Raw genomic sequence first — 14,128 nt, forward strand, 5'->3', positions numbered from 1 at the left:
GGGACTGGTGCAACAGATTAAAATCCCTGTAGAAAACATCGACTTCACCGGATGGGCCCTGTAGATATCGAGAAGTGTAAGCTGGAACGAGGAGCTATCTGAAACTGAGCCGAACCCACACTGACCGCAGCAGCTCCAGAGAAACTCCTAGATATATTTTTACTTTTGTTTTTCTAAGTAAGAAAAAAAAAATTTTTTTTTTCTTTTTATATTTTTTCTTTTTTATTTTTTCTCTTTTATTTTCCTTTAAAATTCCCTACTACTCCCCCATTACTCCTTAACTTTCATTTACATAGATTTTTACGATTTTTTTAGTTAGGGGAAAAAAAAATTTTTTTTTTTCTTTCTTTCTTTTTTTTTTCTGTTTTTTTTTTTTGTTTTTTTTCTTTTTTTTCTTTTTCTTTTTTTTCTTTCTTCTTCTTTTTTTTCCTTTCCATTTTCTCTTTTATTTTCTATTTTTCTTTTTCTCTTATTTCTTTTAAAGTCCTCTAGTACTCCTCTACTACTCTTCATTTTCATTTTCACTACACTATAACCTTACCAAAAAAAAAAAAAGAGAAGCCCTATCTTTAAACCGAAGATTATTCTCTCCCAATCTTGACTCTCTGTTTTCTACCTCAGAACACCTCTATTTCCTCCTTTCCCCTTCTCTTCCCAATCCAATTCTGTGAATCCTTGTAGGTGTCTGAGATACAGAGAACACTCTGGGAACAGACAGCTGCGTAGATCTGTCTCTCTCCTCTTGAGTCCCCCTTTTTCTCCTCCTGCTCATCTCTATCTCCCTCCTCCCTTTTCTCCTGTTCATGTAACTCTGTGAACCTCTCTGGGTGTCCCCAACAGGGGAGAATCTTTTCGCCATTAACCTAGAAGTTTTATTATCAGTGCTGTGTAGTTGGAGAAGTCCTGAGACTACAGGAAGAATAAAACTGAAATCCAGAGGCAGGAAACTTAAGCCCAAAACCTGAGAACACCAGAAAACTCCTGACTACATGGAACTTTAAGCAATAAGTGACCGTCCAAAAGCCTCCATACCTACACTGAAACCAACCACCACCCAAGAGCCAGTAAGTTTTAGAGCAAGACATACCACGCAAATTCTCCAGCAACGCAGGAACACAGCCCCGAATGTCAACATACAGGCTGCCCAAGGTGACACCTAACACATAGACCCATCTCAAAACTCATTACTGGGCACTCCATTGCTCTCCAAAAAGAAGAAATCAAGTTCCACGCACCAGTACACTGACGCAAGCTTCCCTAACCGGGAAACCTTGACAAGCCAATCGTCTAACCCCACCCACTGGGTAAATCCTCCACAATAAAAAGGAACCACAGACCTCCAGAATACAGAAAGTCCATTCCAGACACAGCAATCTAAACAAGATGAAAAGGCAAAGAAATACCCAACAGGTAAAGGAACATGAAAAATGCCCACCAAGTCAAACAAAAGAGGAGGAGATAGGGAATCTACCTGAAAAAGAATTTAGAATAATGATAATAAACATGATCCAAAATCTTGAAAACAAAATGGAGTTACAGATAAATAGCCTGGAGACAAAGATTGAAAAGATACAAGAATTGTTTAATAAAGACCTAGAAGGAATAAAAAAGAGTCAATTAAAAATGAACAATGCAATGATTGAGATCAAAAACACTTTGGAGGGAACCAAGAGTAGAATAACGGAGGCAGAAGATAGGATAAGTGAGGTAGAAGATAAAATGGTGGAAATAAATGAAGCAGAGAGGAAAAAAGAAAAAAGGATCAAAAGAAATGAGGACAACCTCAGGGACCTCTGGGACACTGTGAAACGCCCCAACATTCGAATCATAGGAGTTCCAGAAGAAGAAGACAAAAAGAAAGGCCATGAGAAAATACTCGAGGAGATAATAGCTGAAAACTTCCCTAAAATGGGGAAGGAAATAGCCACTCAAGTCCAAGAAACCCAGAGAGTCCCAAACAGGATAAACCCAAGGTGAAACACCCCAAGACACATATTAATCAAACTAACAAAGATCAAACACAAAGAACAAATATTAAAAGCAGCAAGGGAAAAACAACAAATAACACACAAAGGGATTCCCATAAGGATAACAGCTGATCTATCAATAGAAACCCTCCAGGCCAGAAGGGAATGGCAGGACGTCCTGAAAGTAATGAAAGAGAATAACTTACAACCTAGATTACTGTATCCAGCAAGGATCTCATTCAGATATGAAGGAGAACTCAAAAGCTTTACAGATAAGCAAAAGCTGAGAGAATTCAGCACCACCAAACCAGCTCTTCAACAAATGCTAAAGGATCTTCTCTAGACAGGAAATGCAGAAAGGTTGTATAAACGTGAACCCAAAACAACAAAGTAAATGGCAATGGGACCACACCTATCAATAATTACCTTAAATGTAAATGGGTTGAATGCCCCAACCAAAAGACAAAGATTGGCTGAATGGATACAAAAACAAGACCCCCATATATGCTGTCTACAAGAGACCCACCTCAAAACAAGAGACACATACAGACTAAAAGTGAAGGGCTGGAAAAAAATATTTCATGCAAATGGAGACCAAAAGAAAGCAGGAGTCGCAATACTCATATCAGATAAAATAGACTTTCAAATAAAAGCTGTGAAAAGAGACAAAGAAGGACACTACATAATGATCAAAGGATCAATCCAAGAAGAAGATATAACAATTATAAATATATATGCACCCAACATAGGAGCACCACAATATGTGCGGCAAACACTAATGAGTATGAAAGAGGAAATTAATAGTAACACAATAATAGTGGGAGACTTTAATACCCCACTCACAACTATGGATAGATCAACTAAACAGAAAATTAACAAGGAAACACAAACTTTAAATGACACAATGGACCAGCTAGACCTAATTGATATCTATAGGACATTTCACCCCAAAACAAGCAACTTCACCTTTTTCTCAAGTGCACACGGAACCTTCTCCAGAATAGATCACATCCTGGGCCATAAATCTGGTCTTGGAAAATTCAAAAAAATTGAAATCATTCCAGTCATCTTTTCTGACCACAGTGCAGTAAGATTAGATCTCAATTACAGGAAAAAAATTGTTAAAAATTCAAACACCTGGAGGCTAAATAACACGCTTCTGAATAACCAACAAATCATAGAAGAAATCAAAATAAATCAAAATATGTATAGAAATGAATGAAAATGAAAACACAACAACCCAAAACCTATGGGACACTGTAAAAGCAGTGCTAAGGGGAAGGTTCATAGCATTACAGGCTTACATCAAGAAACAAGAAAAAAACCAAATAAATAACCTAACTCTACACCTAAAGCAATTAGAGAAGGAAGAAATGAAGAACCCCAGGGTTAGCAGAAGGAAAGAAATCTTAAAAATTAAGGCAGAAATAAATGCAATAGAAACTAAAGAGACCATAGGAAAAATCAACAAAGCTAAAAGCTGGTTTTTTGAAAAAATAAACAAAATTGACAAACCATTAGCAAGACTCATTAAGAAACAAAGAGAGAAGAACCAAATTAACAAAATTAGAAATGAAAATGGAGAGATCACAACAGACAACACTGAAATACAAAGGATCATAAGAGACTACTACCAGCAGCTCTATGCCAATAAAATGGACAACTTGGATGAAATGGACAAATTCTTAGAAAAGTATAACTTTCCAAAACTGAACCAGGAAGAAATAGAAGATCTTAACAGAACCATCACAGGCAAGGAAATCGAAACTGTAATCAAAAATCTACCAGCAAACAAAAGCCCAGGACCAGATGGCTTCACAGCTGAATTCTACCAAAAATTTAGAGAAGAGCTAACACCTATCTTACTCAAACTCTTCCAGAAAATTGCAGAGGAAGGTAAACTTCCAAACTCATTCTATGAGGCCACCATCACCCTAATTCCAAAACCTGACAAAGATGCCACAAAAAAAGAAAACTACAGGCCAATATCACTGATGAACATAGATGCAAAAATCCTTAACAAAATTCTAGCAAACAGAATCCAACAACATATTAAAAAAATCATACACCACGACCAAGTGGGCTTTATCCCAGGAATGCAAGGATTCTTTAATATCCGCAAATCAATCAATGTAATACACCACATTAACAAATTGAAAGATAAAAACCATATGATTATCTCAATAGATGCAGAGAAAGCCTTTGACAAAATTCAACACTCATTTATGATTAAAACTCTCCAAAAAGCAGGAATAGAAGGAACATACCTCAACATAATAAAAGCTATATATGACAAACCCACAGCAAGCATCACCCTCAATGGTGAAAAATTGAAAGCATTTCCCCTGAAATCAGGAACAAGACAAGGGTGCCCACTCTCACCACTACTGTTCAACATAGTGTTGGAAGTTTTGGCCACAGCAATCAGAGCAGAAAAAGAAGTAAAAGGAATCCAGATAGGAAAAGAAGAAGTGAAACTCTCACTGTTTGCAGATGACATGATCCTCTATATAGAAAACCCTAAAGACTCTACCAGAAAATTACTAGAACTAATCAATGAATATAGTAAAGTTGCAGGATATAAAATTAACACACAGAAATCCCTTGCATTCCTATATACTAACAATGAAAAAACAGAAAGAGAAATTAAGGAAACAATACCATTCACCATTGCAACAAAAAGAATAAAATACTTAGGAGTATATCTACCTAAAGAAACAAAAGACCTATACATAGAAAACTATAAAACACTGATGAAAGAAATCAAAGAGGACACAAACAGATGGAGAAACATACCGTGTTCATGGATTGGAAGAATCAATATTGTCAAAATGGCTATTCTACCCAAAGCAATCTATAGATTCAATGCAATCCCTATCAAGCTACCAACGGTATTTTTCACAGAACTAGACCAAAGAATTTCACAATTTGTATGGAAATACAAAAAACCTCGAATAGCCAAAGTAATCTTGAAAAAGAAGAATGGAACTGGAGGAATCAACCTGCCTGACTTCAGACTCTACTACAAAGCCACAGTCATCAAGACAGTGTGGTACTGGCACAAAGACAGAAATATAGACCAATGGAACAAAATAGAAAGCCCAGAGATAAATCCACGAACCTATGGACACCTTATCTTTGACAAAGGAGGCAAGGATATACAATGGAAAAAAGACAACCTCTTTAACAAGTGGTGCTGGGAAAACTGGTCAACCACTTGCAAAAGAATGAAACTAGAACACTTTCTAACACCATACACAAAAATAAACTCAAAATGGATTAAAGATCTAAATGTAAGACCAGAAACTATAAAACTCCTAGAGGAGAACATAGGCAAAACACTCTCTGACATAAATCACAGCAAGATCCTCTATGACCCACCTCCCAGAATATTGGAAATAAAAGCAAAACTAAACAAATGGGATCTAATGAAACTTAAAAGCTTTTGCACTACAAAAGAAACTATAAGTAAGGTGAAAAGACAGCCGTCAGATTGGGAGAAAATAATAGCAAATGAAGAAACAGACAAAGGATTAATCTCAAAAATATACAAGCAACTCCTGCAGCTCAATTCCAGAAAAATAAATGACCCAATCAAAAAATGGGCCAAAGAACTAAACAGACATTTCTCCAAAGAAGACATACAGATGGCTAACAAACACATGAAAAGGTGCTCAACATCACTCATTATTAGAGAAATGCAAATCAAAACCACAATGAGGTACCATTACACACCAGTCAGGATGGCTGCTATCCAAAAGTCTACAAGCAATAAATGCTGGAGAGGGTGTGGAGAAAAGGGAACCCTCTTACACTGTTGGTGGGAATGCAAACTAGTACAGCCACTATGGAAAACAGTGTGGAGATTCCTTAAAAAACTGGAAATAGAACTGCCATATGACCCAGCAATCCCACTTCTGGGCATACAAACTGAGGAAACCAGATCTGAAAGAGACACGTGCACCCCAATGTTCATCGCAGCACTGTTTATAATAGCCAGGACATGGAAGCAACCTAGATGCCCATCAGCAGATGAATGGATAAGGAAGCTGTGGTACATATACACCATGGAATTGTACTCAGCCATCAAAAAGAATTCATTTGAACCAGTCCTAATGAGATGGATGAAACTGGAGCCCCTTATACAGAGTGAAGTAAGCCAGAAAGATAAAGAACATTACAGCATACTAACACATATATATGGAATTTAGAAAGATGGTAACGATAACCCTATATGCAAAACAGAAAAAGAGACACAGAAATACAGAACAGACTTTTGAACTCTGTGGGAGAAGGTGAGGGTGGGATGTTTCAAAAGAACAGCATGTATACTATCTATGGTGAAACAGATCACCAGCCCAGGTGGGATGCATGAGACAAGTGCTCGGGCCTGGTGCACTGGGAAGACCCAGAGGAATCAGGTGGAGAGGGAGATGGGAGGGGGGATCGGGATGGGGAATAAGTGTAAATCTATGGCTGATTCATATCAATGTATGACAAGACCCACTGAAATGTTGTGAAGTAATTAGCCTCCAACTAATAAAAAAATTAAAAGAAAAAAAAAAAAAGATTACTTTGGCTATTCGAGGTTTTTTGTATTTCCATACAAATTGTGAAATTCTTTGGTCTAGTTCTGTGAAAAATACCGTTGGTAGCTTGATAGGGATTGCATTGAATCTATAGATTGCTTTGGGTAGAATAGCCATTTTGACAATATTGATTCTTCCAATCCATGAGCATGGTATGTTTCTCCATCTGTTTGTGTCCTCTTTGATTTCTTTCATCAGTGTTTTATAGTTTTCTATGTATAGGTCTTTTGTTTCTTTAGGTAGATATACTCCTAAGTATTTTATTCTTTTTGTTGCAATGGTGAATGGTATTGTTTCCTTAATTTCTCTTTCTGTTTTTTCATTGTTAGTATATAGGAATGCAAGGGATTTTTGTGTGTTAATTTTATATCCTGCAACTTTACTATATTCATTGATTAGCTCTAGTAATTTTCTGGAAGAGTCTTTAGGGTTTTCTATGTAGAGGATCATGTCATCTGCAAACAGTGAGAGTTTCACTTCTTCTTTTCCTATCTGGATTCCTTTTACTTCTTTTTCTGCTCTGATTGCTGTGGCCAAAACTTCCAACACTATGTTGAATAGTAGTGGTGAGAGTGGGCACCCTTGTCTTGTTCCTGATTTCAGGGGAAATGCTTTCAATTTTTCACCATTGAGGGTGATGCTTGCTGTGGGTTTGTCATATATAGCTTTTATTATGTTGAGGTATGTTCCTTCTATTCCTGCTTTCTGGAGAGTTTTAATCATAAATGAGTGTTGAATTTTGTCAAAGGCTTTCTCTGCATCTATTGAGATAATCATATGGTTTTTATCTTTCAATTTGTTAATGTGGTGTATTACATTGATTGATTTGCGGATATTAAAGAATCCTTGCATTCCTGGGATAAAGCCCACTTGGTCGTGGTGTATGATTTTTTTAATATGTTGTTGGATTCTGTTTGCTAGAATTTTGTTAAGGATTTTTGCATCTATGTTCATCAGTGATATTGGCCTGTAGTTTTCTTTTTTTGTGGCATCTTTGTCTGGTTTTGGAATTAGGGTGATGGTGGCCTCATAGAATGAGTTTGGAAGTTTACCTTCCTCTGCAATTTTCTGGAAGAGTTTGAGTAAGATAGGTGTTAGCTCTTCTCTAAATTTTTGGTAGAATTCAGCTGTGAAGCCATCTGGTCCTGGGCTTTTGTTTGCTGGTAGATTTTTGATTACAGTTTCGATTTCCTTGCTTGTGATGGGTCTGTTAAGATCTTCTATTTCTTCCTGGTTCAGTTTTGGAAAGTTATACTTTTCTGAGAATTTGTCCATTTCATCCAAGTTGTCCATTTTATTGGCATAGAGCTGCTGGTAGTAGTCTCTTATGATCCTTTGTATTTCAGTGTTGTCTGTTGTCATCTCTCCATTTTCATTTCTAATTTTGTTAATTTGGTTCTTCTCTCTTTGCTTCTTAATGAGTCTTGCTAATGGTTTGTCAATTTTGTTTATTTTTTTCAAAAAACCAGCTTTTAGCTTTGTTGATTTTTGCTATGGTCTCTTTAGTTTCTTTTGCATTTATTTCTGCCCTAATTTTTAGGATTTCTTTCCTTCTGCTAACCCTGGGGTTCTTCATTTCTTCCTTCTCTAATTGCTTTAGGTGTAGAGTTAGGTTATTTATTTGGCTTTTTTCTTGTTTCTTGATGTGAGCCTGTAATGCTATGAACCTTCCCCTTAGCACTGCTTTTACAGTATCCCATAGGTTTTGGGTTGTTGTGTTTTCATTTTCATTCATTTCTATGCATATTTTGATTTCTTTTTTGATTTCTTCTATGATTTGTTGGTTATTCAGAAGCGTGTTATTTAGCCTCCATATGTTTGCATTTTTAACAATTTTTTTCCTGTAATTGAGATGTAATCTTACTGCACTGTGGTCAGAAAAGATGACTGGAATGATTTCAATTTTTTTGAATTTTCCAAGACCAGATTTATGGCCCAGGATGTGGTCTATTCTAGAGAAGGTTCCGTGTGCACTTGAGAAAAAGGTAAAGTTGATTGTTTTGGGGTGAAATGTCCTATAGATATCAATCAGGTCTAGCTGGTCCATTGTGTCATTCAAGGTTTGTGTTTCCTTGTTAATTTTCTGTTTAGTTGATCTATCCATAGTTGTGAGTGGGGTATTAAAGTCTCCCAGTATTATTGTGTTACTATTAATTTCCTCTTTCATACTTGTTAGCGTTTGCCGCACATATTGTGGTGCTCCTATGTTGGGTGCATATATATTTATAATTGTTATATCTTCTTCTTGCATTAATCCTTTGATTATTATGTAGTGTCCTTCTTTGTCTCTTTTCACATCCTTTATTTGAAAGTCTATTTTATCTGATATGAGTATTGCGACTCCTGCTTTCTTTTGGTCTCCGTTTGCATGAAATATTTTTTTCCAGCCCTTCACTTTTAGTCTGTATGTGTCTCTTGTTTTGAGGTGGGTCTCTTGTAGACAGCATATATAGGCATCTTGTTTTTGTATCCATTCAGCCAATCTTTGTCTTTTAGTTGGGGCCTTCAACCCATTTACATTTAAGGTAATTATTGATAGGTGTGGTCCCGTTGCCATTTACTGTTGTTGTGGGTTCACGTTTATACAACCTTTCTGCATTTCCTGTCTAGAGAAGATCCTTTAGCATTTGTTGAAGAGCTGGTTTGGTGGTGCTGAATTCTCTCAGCCTTTGCTTGTCTGTAAAGCTTTTGAATTCTCCTTCATATCTGAATGAGATCCTTGCTGGATACAGTAATCTAGGTTGTAGGTTATTCTCTTTCATTACTTTCAGTATGTCTTGCCATTCCCTTCTGGCCTGGAGGGTTTCTATTGATAGATCAGCTGTTATCCTGTTGGGAATCCCTTTGTGTGTTATTTGTTGTTTCTCCCTTGCTGCTTTTAATATTTGTTCTTTGTGTTTGATCTTTGTTAGTTTGATTAATATGTGTCTTGGGGTGTTTCGCCTTGGGTTTATCCTGTTTGGGGCTCTCTGGGTTTCTTGGACTTGGGTGGCTATTTCCTTCCCCATTTTAGGGAAGTTTTCAGCTATTATCTCCTCGAATATTTTCTCATGGCCTTTCTTTTTGTCTTCTTCTTCTGGGATTCCTATGATTCGTATGTTGGGGCGTTTCACATTGTCCCAGAGGTCCCTGAGCTTGTCCTCATTTCTTTTGATCCTTTTTTCTTTTTTCCTCTCTGCTTCATTTATTTCCACCATTTTATCTTCTACCTCACTTATCCTATCTTCTGTCTCTGTTATTCTACTCTTGGTTCCCTCCAGAGTGTTTTTGATCTCATTCATTGCATTATTCATTTTTACTTGACTCTTTTTTATTTCTTCTAGGTCTTTATTAAACATTTCTTGCATCTTTTCAATCTTTGTCTCCAGGCTATTTATCTGTAACTCCATTTTGTTTTCAAGATTTTGGATCATTTTTATTATCATTATTCTAAATTCTTTTTCAGGTAGATTCCCTATCTCCTCCTCTTTTGTTTGACTTGGTGGGCATTTTTCATGTTCCTTTACCTGTTGGGTATTTCTTTGCCTTTTCATCTTGTTTAGATTGCTGTGTCTGGAGTGGGCTTTCTGTATTCTGGAGGTCTGTGGTTCCTTTTTATTGTGGAGGATTTACCCAGTGGGTGGGGTTAGACGATTGGCTTGTCAAGGGTTCCTGGTTAGGAAAGTTTGCGTCGGTGTTCTGCTGCGTGGAACTTGATTTCTTCTCTCTGGAGAGCAATGGAGTGCTCAGTAATGAGTTTTGAGATGGGTCTATGTGTTAGGTGTCACCTTGGGCAGCCTGTATGTTGACGTTTAGGGCTATGTTCCTGCGTTGCTGGAGAATTTGCTTGGTATGTCTTGCTCTAAAACTTATTGGCTCTTGGGTGGTGGTTGGTTATAGTGTAGGTATGGAGGCTTTTGGAAGGTCACTTATTACTTAAAGTTCCATGTAGTCAGGAGTTTTCTGGTGTTCTCAGGTTTTGGGCTTAAGTCTTCTGCCTCTGGATTTCAGTTTTATTCTTCCTGTAGTCTCAGGACTTCTCCAACTACACAGCACTGATAATAAAACTTCTAGGTTAATGGCGAAAAGATTCTCCCCCGTTAGGGACACCCAGAGAGGTTCACAGAGTTACATGAAGAAGAGGAGAGGGAGGAGGGAGATAGTGTTGAGCAGGAGGAGGAAAAGGGGGACTCAAGAGGAGAGAGACAGATCTACGCAGTTGTCTGTTCCCAGAATGTTCTCCGTAGCCCAGACACCCACCAGGATTCACAGAATTGGATTGGGAAGAAAAGGAGAAAGGAGGAAATAGAGGTGTTCTGAGGTAGAAAACAGAGAGTCAAGATTGGGAGAGAAAAATCAACACACTCCTGAATAAAAATGGGAACTGAATATTGGATTCTTAAATGTTCACAATTTATATCATATATTGAAAAACAAAAATTAAAAATCTAGAGTAGAGATTAGACTCTTAAAAATACTATATTAAAAACAAAAACCAAAACACACACAAAAGAATTTTTTTTAATATATATGAAGTTCAGTTTAAAAACTAGGGCTTCCCTTTTTTTTTTTTTTTTTTGGTAAGGTTATAGTGTATTGAAAATGAAAATTAAGGAGTAGTAGAGGAGTACTAGAGGACTTTAAAAGAAATAAGAGAAAAAGAAAATTAGAAAATAGAAGAGAAAAAGGTGAAAAAAAAAGAAAGAAAGAAAAAAAAAAGAATTTTCCCTAATTAAAAAAATCGTAAAAATCTATGAAAATGAAAGTTAAGGAATGATGGGGGAGTAATAGGGAATTTTAAAGGAAAATAAAAGAGAAAAAATAAAAAAGAAAAAATTAAAAAAAAATTTTTTTTTTCTTATTAAAAAAAAAAAGTAAAAATATATCTAGGAACTTCTCTGGAGCTGTTGCGGTCAGTGTCGGTTCGGCTCAGTTTCAGATATCTCCTCGTTCCAGCTTACAGATCTCGATATCTACAGGCCTCTTCCGGTGTAATCAGTGTTTTCTAGAGGGATTTTAATCTGTTGCACCGGTCTCTCCTGAAGCGGTTCCCTTTGTTTATTTGGCTTCTGTTTGCCGGTTTCTTCAGAGCCTCATTTCCGCCCTGACACAGGCGGGCGGAGGTGGACTCTTATTCAGGTAGCTAGTTCTGTCACGCTGCTGGGAGGGGCTGACGCTGCGGGGATGGGCTGGCGCTGCCGGGAGAGGCTGGCGCTGGTTTCTCGGTCTGCGCTGCTCAGAATCCCGGCCGCTCCTCATGGAGCGCGCCGCGCGCAGCTCCAGCCCTCCGGTGCTCCACAAAAGCGCGGAACAAAAGGCTGAGTCCGCTCTTGTGCCTTCCCCGTCAGAGGGTTCCAAGCAGCCAGGAGCTTGACCGGCGCACTCTCTCCGGGTGCGGCGCACCCTCTCCCACGGTCCCAATCTCGGTTTCTGCCTGTGCCAGTCAGGTGTGTGCGCCTTCTGCCCTCTGCCCTCAGCCCGTCCCCGCCCGCGTCGGTCGTGTGCCTGCACCCTGTGTCTCGCCGCGACCTGCTCCCGCCTCCGGCGGGTCCGGGCCGGCCCGCAGTTTGCGAGCCCCTCTCCGGACTCTCTCAGTTCCTCCATTCCGCGAACGGCTGGCAGCGAGTTCAGGCCGGTCAATTTTCTCTCTCTTCCCTGCTCTCCCACAGTTCAAGCCGGCAACTCACAAAGGCTCCCTCTGATTGTCCTCAGGGCACTCAGGCCCAGACCCTGCCCCAAACAATGCCACCCGCTCCTCTCCGTGCCGCCCCCACTTGCTGGTGGCGGATGCGGGTGTCTGGGGCACTTTTCTGCTGAGAGTTGCTTTTAGGCACGTAATCTGTGGGTTTTATTTATTGTTTCCCTCCCAGTCAGGTTGCCCTCCTAGATTCAAACACTTCCCCCAGGCCCGCCAGTGCGAGGGTTTCCCGGTGTCTGGAAACGTCCTCTAAAGACTTGCTTCCCGGGACGGATCTCCGTCCTTAGCTCTTTTGTCTCACTTTTTATCTTTTATATTTTTTCCTACCTCCTTTCGAAGACAATGGGCTGCTTTTCTGGGCGCCTGATGACCTCAGCTAGCGATCAGAAGTTGTTTTGTGAAGTTTGCTCTGCGTTCAGATATTCTTTTGATGAATTTGTAGGAGAGAAAGTGGTCTCCCCTTCCTACTCCTCCGCCATCTTGGCTCCTCCCCTTCTCCTTAATTTCTTTTTCTGATTTTTCATTGTTAGTATATAGAAATGCAAGTGATTTCTGTGTATTGATTGTGTATCCTGCAACATTGCTAAATTCATTGATTAGCTCTAATAATTTTCTGATACTATCTTTAGGGTTTTCTATGTACAGTATCATGTCATCTGCAAACAGTGAGAGCTTTACTTCTTCTTTTCCAATCTAGATACTTTTTATTTCTTTTTCTCCTCTGATTGCTGTATCTAGGACTTCCAAAACTATCTTGAATAATAGTGGTGAAAGTGGATATCCTCGTCTTGTTCCTGATTTTAGAGGGAATGCTTTCAGTTTTTCACCATTGAGAATAATGTTTGCTGTAGGCTTATCATATATGGCCTTTACTATGTTGAGGTTTCTTTGATGCCCATTTTTTGAAGAGTTTTAATCATAAATGGGTGCTATATTTTGTCAAAGGCTTTTTCTGCATTTAGTGAGATTATTATATGGTTTTTATCTTTCCACTTGTTAATATGATATATCACATTGATTGACTTGCCTATATTGAAGAATCCTTGCATCCCTGGAATAAACCCAATTTGATCATAGTGTATGAACTTTTTGATGTGTCGCTGAATTCTGTTTGCTAAAATTTTGTTGAGGATTTTTGCATCTATCTTCATCAGTGATATTGGCCTAGAATCAAATTATTCCAAATTTTCATCTCCCTGCCTACAGTCACAGCTCAGGTTCTTTTGTTTTGTTTTGTTTAAACATAAAGAAAAGTCAAAGAACTAAAAAGTCCAAATTTCTTAGTAATTGTTTTACTAGCCTTCCTGATTTGGCCTTACATATGTCTCTTGTTTTCACCTTGTCAATCCATACAGGCATGCTCTACTGGAAACAATTCTTTGTGTATTGCATTCTCTTATATTTTGATTTTTCACATATGTCAATTTCCTATCACCCCACATTGTTTTGGCAATCTTCTACTTTGATACTGACATTTTTCCCCAAAAGTGCTTGTATGACCCTCTATTACAGCACTCATTTGCTTTTCTACATACTTTTTCCCTTTGACTTTTAGATAATGACATAGGTCAGGAAAGTACAAGAAAACTACCTTGTTTATTTGTGTATCCCAACAGACAAGGACAAAATGTCACATCAGTAGATCTTCAATATTTTTTGTGAAAACAAAGAGTAAAACCTTCCACTTTTTACTCTTTTAGTAAAATCCACCCAGCCAGACCACAGAGACAGTATTTGTATTTTCATACCACTAGGCCTACTTCTACTGTAGAAAATGTTTCTAAAGTAACATAATTTTATCATTAAATATGCATGTCCCTGACTAGAGAGTGAGGTTCTCTTGTGAAATAACTATTTTATTTATCTATTTTACCCATTACCTAAAATAGTACTTA

This window comes from Cervus elaphus, chromosome 6, assembly GCF_910594005.1.
Source record: "Cervus elaphus chromosome 6, mCerEla1.1, whole genome shotgun sequence".
NCBI lineage: Eukaryota > Metazoa > Chordata > Mammalia > Artiodactyla > Cervidae > Cervus > Cervus elaphus.